This window comes from Phalacrocorax aristotelis, chromosome 2, assembly GCF_949628215.1.
Source record: "Phalacrocorax aristotelis chromosome 2, bGulAri2.1, whole genome shotgun sequence".
NCBI lineage: Eukaryota > Metazoa > Chordata > Aves > Suliformes > Phalacrocoracidae > Phalacrocorax > Phalacrocorax aristotelis.
The window spans coordinates 52,284,520-52,298,210 of record NC_134277.1 but is presented as its reverse complement, the minus strand read 5'-3'; the positions used below and the strand labels follow the sequence as shown (position 1 = coordinate 52,298,210).

The 13,691-nt window shown below is 49.6% G+C and overlaps 1 protein-coding gene across 1 annotated transcript in view; it reads left to right on the top strand.

The window, feature by feature from the left end:
- The first annotated feature begins 1,321 nt into the window (after positions 1-1,321).
- Positions 1,322-13,691, top strand: part of TRANK1 (tetratricopeptide repeat and ankyrin repeat containing 1) — a 65,790-nt gene continuing 53,420 nt past the window's right edge. Inside the window, exon 1 of the mRNA XM_075083560.1 lies at positions 1,322-1,410. The gene's annotated coding sequence lies outside the window, so the exon portion shown is untranslated. The remainder of the gene's footprint in view (positions 1,411-13,691) is intronic.

Sequence of the window (13,691 nt, the reverse complement as noted above, 5' to 3'; positions counted from 1 at the left end):
CACGCTGGCGAAAGGTTTACAAGCTGCCAAGTTTCATTTTTACAGCTGAGTTAAAAAAGAAAGACCCAAGTTTCGTTTTCTATCTCATGACTGGTTTGACAAACACACCCATGGCTTGCAAAAAGACGTAGCAAAGAATGTTTGTTGTGCCAGTGTTTAGGTCAGAGTCCCGTCCAAGCCAACAAGCAGTGTTTTCCACTTTCTGCACCAGACTTGAAGTGGGTTGGTCCTAGTTTCTCTGAGCTGAAGTGAAACAACCCTAAATAACAGTGATAGGGAGTTCCAAGGTTATGTGAAACGCCAGCTACGTTAGTCCCGACCAGCCACTCATTCCTCTCAACATTAGTATTCTGTTGATTTAGACAAATGCTTTTGCCTGAATAATAACTGCAAAATGCCACCCATGGACTTTGATTTCTTTTTGTCACTTTGCTAATAAGATTGCACCAGGCAGTGTACAGTTTTCCCACCTCCCATCGATGCAGCTCCAAAATAACAATTGTGGCAGCACTTTTAACTGCTTCTTTTTATTTTTTTTTCTTTTAAGTGGCTTTGCCCCATTTTGTTGATGCACTGCACTTGGAGAGAAGTAATAAAAACACACATGCTAAGGTTTAGTATTGCTTCATTTCTCCGGTCCCTAAATGGGTAGCATGTTAATTGATGTGAAAACTCAGTGCAGAAGACGGGAGATTAGCAGAAATGAATTTTTATATGAGAAAAATGTGCAGACGGTAAGACCTGATGACGGAGAAATACCTAACTAAAACTGTGGCTCACAGAAACGTGAATTATTGAATGATCTGTGGTAAAGTATTAATCTTTGGCTTATTGATCCGCTTCTCCCAGTGTGAAACAACAATGGGAAATGATGAATTAGGAAACAACTACGTTACAACAGGAGGAGGCTTCACTCCCTAGGTTTTGCTTCAGCCATGGAAGACCAAAGCAGTAGCTGCTGCTTCTGGGCAGGGGGTTGTCTCGAGAGGTGCCCGGTGCCTCAGGACGAAGGGGTGACTGAGGCGGGGCGAACGCTGATTCTCCGCGTACGCTGAAGATACCGTGACGTCATTTTTAAAAAATGGCATCGATGCTCCTGCTGCGGTGGCAGCACGAAGCCACCCCCCCGGTTCCTGAATGTGCTGTTGGGTGTACCCCCCACCCCCACCCCGCGCGGGGGAGCCCCCTCCCGCCACCCGACACGCGCGATGCCGACCCCACCGAGGGGGCGGCGCCATCTCGGTTTCGATTCCCCGCGCGCGCCCCCCCCGCCCCCGAGGTGACGCGGGAGGCGGGGGCGGGGCGGGGCCGGGGGCGGGCCGCGCGGCGCCAGTGTTTAGGGTCGGCGGCTGCGGCGCGCCCCAGCTGGCTTCGGCGCGCGGCGGCGCCCGGGGGCGGGCAGGCAGGCAGGTAGGTAGGTAGGTAGGTAGGTGCTCGCAGCGATCCCCCCACTCCCCACCGGGTATGTGCGTGGGGGGCATCGGCCGCCCGCCCGCGGCCGCTCCGCGCGGCATTTGGGGGTGCGTCTGGTGGAGCAGCCGTCGGGGCGTCGGTCCGCGCTGCGCGGTGCTGCTCCCTCTGCACGACCCCGCCCGCGTGCGTTCCGCGCTTCTTGGTGCGCCGCGCGGCTCTGCCTGCGCGGCAGCGGGAGCCCTTGTCCCTCGGGGGTGGCTTCCCACCGCCGTCGAGCTGGCGTGAACTTCCCGCGCACTTCCTCAGGCTGGAAGTTCTGGGGTGGTGCTGCCCTGATGAGGGGCGCGGGTGCGGGGTGGCGGGCAGCGAGCGTGGCTCTGCTGGTTGGGAAGCCTGCCAGGGAGCGTGCGGGGTGAAGAAGAACAACGGAAGAGCGCATTCCTGCTCCTGCCAGGCGTCTGGGGCTGTGGGCTGGCCTGGTACAGCTTGCGCGGAGGGGCCGGGGAGGAGGGGGGGCGGGATGTGAGGATGGATCTGTGCTCGGAAAGAAGAAAGAGAAGTCCTTTGGCACAGCCCTGAGCTGAGCGTTGCCTTCAGTGGTTTTGGATCCTTTCCCTGAAAAGCAAACCTGTTGTGCAAGGTCGTGGAGTGGTCACTTAACAAAACGGACTTTTTCATTTGAAAAGGAGTTTGGGCACAGTGCGCCCTTAAGAAAAGCAAAAAGATCTCTCATCAGTCCTCGGTTTTTTGCCCGGTTTACAGAAAATGAACTTCAGGTTGATTCAGTGGGTTTATTGCAAACGCAAAGAGGCTTTGCCTCCCCATGACAACATGTAAAACGGAGTGTTTCCTAACAGTGTTTTTACCAATGAGCAGTTATACTTGTCAGGCATTGGCTGTGAACTGCACAAGCTTGAAAGCCTTGCTGTTAGGATGATCTTGTTTTGTTTTCGTTTGGATTTTTTCTCCGCCCCTATTCCAGATGCGGTATCGTCTTGAGCTAATTTGTACAAAGGGAATATTGAGACTGCTTGTTGCCATTGCTTTCTTACCCGGTCAGCTCTGTTTGATTACAGGAACATTGTTAGGCTGAGCAAAGAACAGCAGCAGTGTAAACACCTCCCTTTTGGACTGAGTTAGGGCTTGTATGGCTGAGCTAGACTACGGATTGATATCAAGATTGTTGTTGTTTCAGAGGATCGGAAGCAGGGTTAACTGTTTACACTGTTCTGCAAGGTTTTGGTTTGTTTTTTTTTTTGTTTTGTAAAACAGGAATGACACTGTGTAGATAGAATATTGAACATGTTTTTGCATCAGTTTTCCTGTGTATAAAATGGGAGGTGCAAGTCCTTTCTTAGGTCACTAGGAAGTGCTGCTACTGGAAATCATACGTATGTATACAGAGTTTTGCTTGAAAATGCAACTCCACGCTTGCCTTAACCATATGTTCTCTAGGTATAGCTTGTTACTGGTAGGTTACAAAGAGGGGAGGGTCATTTGAAACTGAAAGCAAAAAAAGCCTGTTCTGTTTCCCTTAGCAAAACAGGATGCATTGTGGAGCAAGGCCAAACTGTCACTGGTGCAAGCTGTGAAGCAGTCTTCAAGGAACGCTAGTCCACATGTGCTTGGGCATGAATTCAGCTTGTGAGGAAAGGAGGAAGGATGTTTGAGTGTTCAAGATGCCACCTTAAGTCCAGGATAATGTGTTGTGCCTTTGTGTGAGGACCTGTGTAGCCAAATTAATCAGAAACACATAAAGGTCTTGCCTATAAATTGAGAGACCTGTGATTTTTTTTTTTTTTTTCTGTTTGTCTTTCAGTAGGGTTATTTCTTCCTTGTAGTTCTTCTAGGGGTGTAACTTTACACCCCTTTTTTGGGGTGTAATTTTACACCCAAAATTAGGTGTAATTTCACTGACATGACTATATCTTATGGGCAGGCCCAGGCCATCCCAAGTGGTCTGTAGGAGCTGGTCTGTCAGGTTTCTGGTGCCTTTTTCATGGATGTAAAACTCCGGTTTCACAGGGAGCACTCATGGTGTAAAGCAGGTGCAGAGCTGGTGTCTTGGGGTGTGTGCACCCACCTGGTTTCATGGAAAGTGTTGTCTTGTTCTTGGTGATGTGCTTTTCATTTCCATTTCCTTGCCATGTTGCTTCCTGGCATAGTACCTTTCCTGTGTGCAAGTCAACCACAAAACCCTACTCTAGAGGATTTCTTTGTAAATTTTAATAGTGTCCTGGTCTTCAGGTTTTGCTCGGATTACTGCAAGTTAGCAGGACTGGCCTGGTCCTTCTGGCTGGGTTTGGATCCTGTTTCTGTGGTCGTGTTTGTTGGCCATGCATCTGAAGAGGAACTTCGTTGTGAAGCAGTGTCAGCTGCTGGAGATGTCGGGCAACAGGGCTTAGTTATCAGTAATAACTGCTTTATAACAGTTTGCATAAATAGAAACCAATGTATGGTGGTAATCTGGAGACTGAGGACCTCAGGAGGTTGTTCAGGCCAGCCCTGCCCAGAGTAGGGTCCTAGGCCAGAGCTTTGAGTTTTCTTGTGTTTGTATTCCACTTGCATCCCTTGTTTCACCCAGACCTTGCACACATCTCTTCCTTATCTGGTTTGTACATAGCGTTTGAGGTATTAACAGGCCATTGAGGCGTCTGTGCTAATCATATCCTGGGGTGCATTTGCCAAATGTTGATAAGGGTATAAGTTTTGTCTGTGCCCTACAATCCTCGGTTCACTACAGAGCATGTTTCAAGGGGAAACCTTGGTATGAAATGAGAAGCAGCCTGGGATGTTCTTGTTTGGGGCGCCAGCAGCTGTTTAATATCTTGTCTTGAAGGTTTCAGCATTAATTTTCTGAAAATTAACAGAGTTAATTTTCTTCCTTGTAGCTGGAATAGTGCTGTGTTTTGGATTTAGTTTGAGAATAAGGTTGATAACACACTGATGTTTTAGTTGTTGCTAAGCGATGTTTATACTGAGTCAAGGACTTTTCAGCTTCTCATGCTCTACGAACTGAGAAGGCTGGAGATATACAAGAAGCTGGGAGGGGGCACAGTTAGGACAGCTGACCCCAACTGGCCAAAGGGATATTCCATACCATATGATGTCATGCTCAACATGTAAACTAGGGGAAAGCTGGCCAGCAGGGGGAGCATTGCCCTGGCTGGGCATCTGTAGGTTGGGGATGAGCAATTGTTCTCCATTTACATCACTTGTCTTTCTTGGGTTTTATTTCTCTCTCTTTCTGTTATTTTCATTTTCATTACAATTATTGTTATTGTTACTGTTATATTTTATTCCAATTATTAAACTGTTCTTATCTCAACCTGTGAGTTTTCTCATTTTTACCCTTGCGATTCTCTCCCCCATCCCTCTGGGGTGGGGGGAGTGTCGTGGTTTAGCCGGCAGCTCAGCCCCACACAACCGCTCGCTCAATCCCCACCGGTAGATGGGGGAGAGAATCAGAAGGGTAACGCTCGTGGGTTGGGATAAGAACAGTTTAATAATTAAAATTAAAAGAAACAACAATAGAAATGCAATGTAAAGGAGAACAACGAGAGGCGCAAAGCCCCGGGGAAGGGGGAAAGGGAGGGAAGAGGGGGAACAAACCGCCGAAACGAACCGCACGCGACGCAGCCGCCCGCCGACCCAATGCCGCGCCGCCTCCGCGCTGCCACTGCCCCCCCTCCCCCAATATACTGGTCATGGTGTCACATGGTATGGAATGAACGTGCCATTGGCCAGTCGGGGTCAGCCGCCCCCGCCAGTGCCCTGCCCCTCCCAGCCCCCCCCCCCCCCCCCGCCACACAGCCGAGCGCGGGAAGCTGGAAAGGTAGCCGACCCCCACAGTGAGGAGAATTAACCCCTTCTCAGCCAAAACCAGCACATTCTCCACCCCTTATTCCATACCATATACACCATGCCCAGGTCCCATATGATGCAATACAACTGTACCAACCACCACCCCTCCCCTTCCCATCCTTTAAGATAATACACAGACATCATTCCCGTAGTTCATGGACTTTCCCTGTAAAATGTCCATTAAAATGTCCATTGAGTTCACCCAGTCCATGACTCTGGGCTCCATCTGTTGTATCAGTCTTTCAGGGTGGGAGAGATGGTGTGTGGCGTTGGGTTGCTGCATACCGAGTCAGTCATCGTTCCATCACTGCTGCACGGCTTGTTTCATAGTTGATCTTCCGTGGGTTGGGAGGCTCGTACTCTGATATCATTGATACAACACAGAGGTGACACACAGTATTATATAGCAGTTCACATTATGCCATTCAGTTCATTGACTGTTTTCGCCCAAAATCAAATCCCCTTGAGGCACACATCGGATTTCTCCATCCTCCCACATCACCCACCAAGTGCACCCAGGTCCTCGAGCAAAAGCAATCCCACGAATGGGTTTGCCTTTGCTGGAGGCAGGAAGAACCCAGACTGTTTTGCCCAGCATACTTTTTGTGTGCACTACAGGGACTCTATCCCCTTCCACAGTATGTAGGATTTCTGACTGGGCAGGGCCAGCTCGGTTGGCAGATCCCCTCGTGTTGACTAACCACGTGGCTTTTGCTAAATGTGTATCCCAGTGCTTGAATGTCCCACCCCCCATTGCTCTCGGTGTAGTTTTTAACAGTCCATTGTACCGTTCAGTTTTCCCAGAGGCTGGTGCGTGATAGGGGATGTGATACACCCACTCAATGCCGTGCTCTTTGGCCCAGGTGTCTATGAGGCTATTTCGGAAATGAGTCCCATTGTCTGACTCAATTCTCTCTGGGGTGCCTTGTCGCCACAGGACTTGTTTCTCAAGACCCAGGATAGTGTTCCGGGCAGTGGCGTGGGGGACAGGATATGTTTCCAGCCAGCCAGTCGTTATTTCTACCATTGTAAGCACATGGCGCTTGCCTTGGAGGGTCTGTGGGAGTGTGATATAGTCAATTTGCCAGGCCTCCCCATATTTATAATTCAGCCATCGTCCCCCATACCACAGAGGCTTTACCCGCTTCGCTTGCTTAATTGCAGCGCATGTGTCACATTTGTGGATAACCTGTGCAATAATATCCATGGTCAAGTCCACCCCTCGATCACGAGCCCACCCCTATGTTGCATCTCTCCCTTGATGGCCTGAGGTGTCATGAACCCATCGAGCTAGAAATAGTTCACCCTTATGCTGCCAGTCCAGATCCACCTCAGCCACTTCAATCTTGGCAGCCTGATCCACCTGCTGGTTGTTTCGATGTTCTTCAGTGGCCCGACTCTTGGGGACGTGCGCATCCACGTGACGTACCTTTACAACCAGGTCCTCTACCCGGGCAGCAATATCTTGCCACAATGTGACAGCCCAGATGGGTTTGCCTCTGCGCTGCCAGTTGCTTTGCTTCCATTGCTGCAGCCAGCCCCACAAGGCATTTGCCACCATCCAGGAGTCAGTATAGAGATAGAGCACTGGCCACTTTTCCCGTTCAGCAATGTCTAAGGCCAGCTGGATGGCCTTTACCTCTGCAAACTGGCTCGATTCACCTTCTCCTTCAGCAGTTTCTGCTACTTGTCGTGTAGGAGTCCATACAGCAGCCTTCCATCTCCGGTGCTTTCCCACAAGGCGACAGGACCCATCAGTGAACAGGGCGTATTGCGTCTCATTTTCTGGCAGTGTGTTATACAGTGGGGCTTCTTCACCACGTGTCACCTCCTCCTCTGGTGATAATCCAAAATCTTTGCCTTCTGGCCAGTCCATAATCACTTCCAAGATTCCTGGGCGACTGGGGTTTCCTACTTGAGCCCGCTGGGTGATCAGTGCAACCCATTTACTCCACATAGCATCAGTTGTATGGTGTGTAGAGGGGATGTTTCCTTTGAACATCCAGCCCAGCACTGGCAGTCGGGGTGCCAGGAGTAACTGTGCCTCAGTACCAACCACTTCTGAAGCAGCTCGAACCCCTTCATATGCTGCCAATATCTCTTTTTCAGTTGGAGTATAGCATGCTTCGGACCCTCTGTATCCCTGACTCCAAACCCTAGGGGTCGACCCCGGGTCTCCCCAGTGCTTTCTACCAGAGGCTCCAGGTAGGGCCATTCTCCCCAGATGTGGTGCAGAGCACATTTTTTACATCTTGTCCTGCCCGGACTGGCCCAAAAGCTACTGCATGAACTATTTCTCGTTTAATCTGTTCAAAGGCTTGTCGTTGCTCAGGGCCCCATTTGGAATCATTCTTTTTCCAGGTCACTTGATAGAGAGGGCTTACGATCAGACTGTAATTTGGAATATGCATTCTCCAAAAACCCACAACGCCCAAGAAAGCTTGTGTTTCCTTTTTGCTAGTTGGTGGAGACATGGCTGCTATTTTGTTGATCACATCCATGGGAATCTGACGACGACCATCTTGCCATTTGATTCCTAAGAACTGGATTTCTCGTGCAGGTCCCTTCACCTTACTTTGTTTTATGGCAAAACCAGCTTTCAGAAGGATTTGGACTATTTTCTCTCCTTTCTCAAAAACTTCTTCCGCTGTGTTGCCCCACACAATGATGTCATCAATGTATTGAAGGTGTTCTGGAGCTTCTCCCTGTTCCAGTACAGTCTGAATCAATCCATGGCAAATGGTAGGACTGTGTTTCCACCCCTGGGGCAGTCGACTCCAGGTGTACTGGATGCCCCTCCATGTGAAAGAAAACTGTGGCCTGCACTCTGCTGCCAGAGGGATTGAGAAGAATGCATTAGCAATATCAATTGTGGCATACCACTTGGCCGCCTTTGACTCCAGTTCGTATTGAAGTTCTAGCATGCCCGGCACGGCAGCACTCCATGGCGGAGTGACTTCATTCAGGCCACGATAGTCTACTGTTAGTCTCCACTCTCCATTAGACTTCCGCACTGGCCATATGGGACTGTTAAAGGGTGAGTGGGTCTTACTGATGACTCCTTGGCTCCTCAGTTGGTGAATGAGTTTATGGATGGGGATAAGAGAGTCTCTGTTGGTGGATATTGCCGCCGGTGCACTGTTGTGGTGGCGATTGGCACCTGTTGTTCCTCGACCTTCAGCAACCCCACAACAGAAGGGTCCTTCGAGAGACCGGGCAAGGTAGACAGCTGTTTAGTGTCCTCCGTCTCCAAGGCAGCTACACCAAAAGCCCACTTGTAACCTTTTGGGTCCTTGAAATACCCTCTCCTGAGGTAGTCTATGCCAAGGATGCACGCAGCCTTTGGGCCAGTCACAATGGGGTGCTTCTGCCACTCATTCCCAGTTAGGCTCACTTTGGCCTCCAATACAGTTAGCTCTTGGGATCCCCCTGTCACTCCAGCAATGCTGATGGGTTCTGCCCCTATATAGTTTGATGGCATTAAGGTGCACTGTGTGCCGGTGTCCACTAAAGCTTTATACTCCTGTGGGTCGGACGTGCCAGGCCATCGGATCCACACAGTCCAGTAAGCCCGGTTATCCCTTTCCTCCACCCGGCTGGAGGCAGGGCCCCTCTAGTCCTGATCATGGCAGTCACAACTCACTTCCTGTAAATGTGAATCAGGAGTCCCTCTATTACACTTAGAAATAAAATCTGCACTTCTAGTCGTCTGTCTGGGGACTTGCTCGCTGGACACTGGAGCAGCAGCTTTCCTGGAAGAGCCTCCCTGAGTGACTGTTCTTCCTTGCAGTTCATGTACTCGTGCCTGTAGGGTCGAAGTAGGCTTGCCATCCCACCTCATCATGTCCTCTCCGTGGTCACGCAGGTAGAACCATAGGGTGGCCCGTGGTGTGTATCCCCTTCTTTGAGCCAAAGGACGCTTATTCCTAACAGCTGAGACACTGCTCTGTCGAGGTGGGGAGTAGGACAGATCATCTTTGAGTTGCTGGACCTCTTGGGATAGTTTCTCCACAGCAGAGATGAGCGAGGAAGAGATATTTGTGTCATAATCCCGGAGTCTATCAATCACCTCTGCCACCGTTGGTGTCTCGTCATCTTTCCAGGACATTACTGCCAATGAGTTTGCATGCGAAGATGGTGCGCTCCGTACAAACTTCCGCCACATGGGTCGTGTGCACTCAGCCTCATCTGGATCTTTGGATGACTGTTGATCGTCCAGGTCACCATAAATCACCTCAAACACAGCTAATTCCCTTGGATACTGGATGCCTTTCTCCATAGTTGTCCATTTTCCTGGGCGATATGTAACATCTTCTTTAAAGGGATACCTTTCCTTCACTCCAGACAGGAGTCGCCTCCAGAGGCTGAGGGCCTGTGGTTTTTTTCCAATTGCTTTGTCAACGCCCCCTTCCCCAGAAAGGGATCCCAATTGTTTGGCTTCTTTTCCCTCTAGTTCCAGGCTACTGGCCCCATCATCCCAGCATCACAGCAGCCAGGTGACAATGTGCTCACCTGAACGACGGCTATAATCTTTTCACATATCTCGCAACTCGCTTAAGGACAGGGATCGGGTGGTCTCTATTTCATTTATTACTTCTCCCTCCTCTCCCCGTGATGGCCCTGGTTCTTCATCATCCCATTCTAAACGAGTTGATGTCTGCTTCCAGTATTTCGTCTTGTGTATGGGGGCAACTGATACTGGTACGGGTTTATTTTCTGAGCCAGCTCCGGTACTTGTTGTGGGGGTTTGAGTGGCTGCAGTGCCTGTTGTCAGGGCTGGATTGTCTACAGTGCCAGTCACTTTGCATTTCAATCCAGAGACATTCTCTTCCCCCTGGGGGCACTGAATACTGTTGAGCAGGGCTCGGTATGCATGGGCCAGACCCCAGCATGTTGCAGTTATCTGTGTCTCTCTGGAGTTCCCAGCGTAACAACATACTTTCTCCAAATATTCTACTAGTTTTTTAGGATTCTGCACTTGTTCGGGGGTGAAACTCCAAAACACTGGGGGTGCCCACTGCCCTGGGTATTTGCCCATGCTATCCCACATGCCCTGCCACTCGTAACTGTCAAGCCTCGGGGCAGATTTCTGGGTGATATTCTTAAGTTGCTTAGTCAAAACCAAAACAACATGCCCAAAAACTAACAATAAGTGCACCTTAACCACCCAAGGATGTTCAAGATACTAAAACGTTGTTGTAACAAAGGCACAGACATCATAGAACAAAGTTGCAAAGGTATTATTCTGTATTTCCTCCATATAAAATCTCTCAGAGGAGGAGGTATAATTGCTAATTGCCTCAACAAGGTGGTATCCGAAGTACAGTAACGGTTTCAGCAAAAACCCCAAATACCAGATAAAGCTGAAAACGAGTGTTTGTATAACAAATCTTGTAGGCAAAACGTTACTAATCACAGCAGAACACAGCAGACTCAACAAACCAACACCGATCTTTAACACCAACTGCAAAAAGGACAACATGGTGCTGTTACCATCAGCTGTTGTTATCTCCAACCCTTGAGCCCCACGTTGGGCGCCAAAAAGACTGTCGTGGTTGAGCCGGCAGCTCAGCCCCACACAGTCGCTCGCTCACTCCCCCACCGGTAGATGGGGGAGAGAATCAGAAGGGTAACGCTCGTGGGTTGGGATAAGAACAGTTTAATAATTAAAATTAAAAGAAACAACAACAGAAATGCAATGTAAAGGAGAACAACGAGAGGCGCAAAGCCCCGGGGGAGGGGGGAAGGGAGGGAAGAGGGGGAACGAACCGCCGAAACAAACCCCACACGCCGCAGCCGCCCGCCGACCCGACGCGGCGCCGCCCCCAAGCCGCCAGCTGCCCCCCCCTTCATATACTGGTCACGGTGTCACGTGGTATGGAATGAACGTGCCATTGGCCAGTCGGGGTCAGCCGCCCCCGCCAGTGCCCTGCCCCTCCCAGCCCCCCCCCGCCACACAGCCGAGCGCGGGAAGCTGGAAAGGTAGCCGACCCCCACAGTGAGGAGAATTAACCCCTTCTCAGCCAAAACCAGCACAGGGAGTGAGCGAGCGGCTCTGTGGTGCTTAGTTGCTGGCTGGGGTTAAACCACACCAGTCCTTTTTGGTGCCCAATGTAGGGCACGACAGGTTGAAATAATGACAAATCTGACCAGAATGTGTTAGAACAAATCTGTTATAAACATTCATTATATTAGTTTGATAGTCGCTGGTCACAATGTTGATTAATTTGCTCTCAAAGTTGTTGTGCTTGTTCTCAGAGGTGAGTTATGTAGCACCCAACTTTCTGTATATGTTCCCTGTGGTGCTGTTTATCACCTCTGGGGGCTGGGTCAAGGTTATCATTTTGCTGAACTTTGTACCATTGGCTTATGAGATGATAAAATGGCTGGTTATGAGACTAATCTGGTATTTGTATCCAGCATTGCTGTCATCTCCATACCTCAGCAGCCATCTCAGAAACTATTAATAATTACACTTTGTATTTTGTCTCCTTGTAGAGCCAATTTACAGGCGAGACACCTTCCTTCACCTTCCCCTTCTCCTCCAGGCTAGTTAGAATAGCTCTTGAGAATTTTGAATATCATCGGGATGTTCAAACTGGCACATTCCTGTCGCTCCTACTCCTGAATGTGTTTCAGGTCTTGTTTAAAGTTAAACAACTATTAAAGAATACCACCCAGGGATCTACCCCTAGGCTGGACAGTTACAAGTGGCAGGGTGTGTGGGATGGTATGGGCAAGTACCTAGGACAGTGGGTTCTTCTGGTGTTTTGGAACTTCATCCCTAAATAAGTGCAGACTCCTGAGAAACTCTTCGCCCCTTGCCTTGGCCATGGAGAAACTGATCCAGCAGCTCAAAGAGGATAGATCTTACTCCCCACCTGTATGGACCAGTATCTCATCTATTAGGAGTAAGTGTTCCTCTGCTCAAGAAGGAGGATATAGTGGGTATACACCACAGGCCATGCTGTGGTTTTACCTGCATGACCACGGAGAGGACATGAGGAAGTGGGATGGAAACGTACCTTGATCCTAGATGCACGGGTATGTGAATTGCAAGGAAAAACAATCACAAATAGGGGTTCTTCCAGGAAAATTGCTGCTCTAGTCTCCACTGGGCAGTTGCCCAGACAGAGCAGAAGGGCTGATCTTACTCCTGATCTTAATGAAGGGACTTCTGATTCTTATTTACAGGAAGTGAGTAACAAATACTATGACCAGGACTAGAAGGGCCCTGTCTCCAGCCAGGTAGAGGAAAGGGACAACTGTGTTTACTGGACTGTGTGTATCTGATGGCCTGGCACATCAGACCCACAGGAGTATAAGGCTTTAGTGGATACCAGTGCACAGTGCACCCTAATGCCATCTGTATTTCGGAAATACAGAAACCATTTGTATTTCTGGAGTGACAGGGGGATCCCAAAACCTAACTGTATAGGAGGCTGAAGTGAGCCAAGCAGGGAATGAGTGGCAAAAGCACCCCACTGTGACTGGCCCAAAGGCTCTGTGCATCCTTGGCATAGACTACCTCAGGAGAGGGTATTTCAAGGACCCAAAAGGGTACGAGTGGGCTTTTGGTATAGCTGCCTTGGAGACAAGAAATTAAACAGCTGTCCACCTTGACAGGTTTCTTGGGGGGCCCCTCTGTTATGGGGCTGCTGAGGGTCAAAGAACAACAGGTGCCAATCGCTACAGTGGTGCACAGGTGGCAATATCACACTGACTGAGACTCCCTGATTCCCATCCATAAGCTGACTCATTGACTGGAGAGCCAAGGACTGATCAGCACAGTCCCATAAAGCCAGTGTGAAGGTCTAACGGAGAGTAGAGACTAACACTAGATATTGTGGCCTGAATGAAGTCACTCCGCCATGGAGTGCTGCCGTGCCGGGCATGCTAGAACTTCAATGCAAACTGGAGTCAAAGGCAGCCAAGTGGTATGCCACAACTGATAGCGCTAATGTGTTCTCAATCCCTCTGGCAGCAGAGTGCAGGCCACAGTTTGGTTTCACTTGGAGGGGCATCCAGTGCACCTGGAATTGACTCCCCAGGGGTGGAAACACAGTCCTACCATTTGTCATGGACTGACCCATAGTGCGCTGGAAGAGGGTGAACCTCCAGAACACTTGCACTAGCTTGATGACATAATTGTATGGGGCAACACAGCGGAAGTTTTGAGAAAGTGAAGAAAATAGGCCAAATTGTTCTGGAAGCAAGTTTTGCCATAAAACAAAGTAAAGTCAAGGGATCCGCACATGAGATCCCGTTTTTAGGAATAAAATGGCAAGATGGATATCATCAGATTCCAACAGATGTGATCAACAAGATAGCAGCTATGTCTCCACCAACTAGCATAAAAGGGAACACAATATTTTTTTAAGGTGATGTGGGTTTTTGGAGAATGCATATTCCAA